Below are 773 nucleotides of genomic sequence, written 5' to 3' on the forward strand. Positions count from 1 at the left end.
ATAATTCAAAACAATCATCTTTAAAAATCTCAGTGAGATGCAAAAGAAGAGAGTACTAAAAACTCTAAAACAAAAGTACATGAACAAAATAAGAATTTAATAAAGAAATATAAACCACTAAAAACAACCAAACAAAAATTCTGGAGCTGAAGAACACAATGAAAGAAAGAAATAAGTCAATAAAGAGTTTCAATACCTGACTCAAACACACAAAAGAATTAGTGAACTCAAAAAAGAGTCATTTAAAATTAACAAATTAGAGTAAAAAAAGAAAAAAGAATAAAAAGTGGCAAATAAAGCATAAGAGACCTTTGAGACACCACCAAGAATATGGTATAGAAAGTATAGAAACTTCAGAAGGAGAAGAGAGAGATAAAAGGTCAAAAATATTTTTTCTTTAAAGACATACTGTCTGGAAACCTTCCTCACTTGGGAAGGATATGGAAATCCAGATTCATGAAGCTCAATGAATCATAAGCAAGATCAGCCCAAAAAACACTATTATGAAGCACAATATAATCACATTGTCAAAAGTCTAAGATAAGAGAATCTTGTGGGGGGTTTTGTTTATTTTTTAGCTTAACGTGATCCCATTTGTCCATCTTTGCTTTGGTTTCCTCTGCTTGTGGCGTATTACTCAAAAAATCTTTGGCCAGTCAATTGTCCTTGATAATTTTTCCAATTTTTTTTTCTTTCAACTTTTATTTTTAGATACAGGGAGTACATGTGCTGGTTTGTTACATGAATTTTTCCAATTTTTTTTCTTTCAACTT

The sequence above is a fragment of the Macaca nemestrina genome, chromosome 10 (genome assembly GCF_043159975.1).
Source record: "Macaca nemestrina isolate mMacNem1 chromosome 10, mMacNem.hap1, whole genome shotgun sequence".
Lineage (NCBI taxonomy): Eukaryota > Metazoa > Chordata > Mammalia > Primates > Cercopithecidae > Macaca > Macaca nemestrina.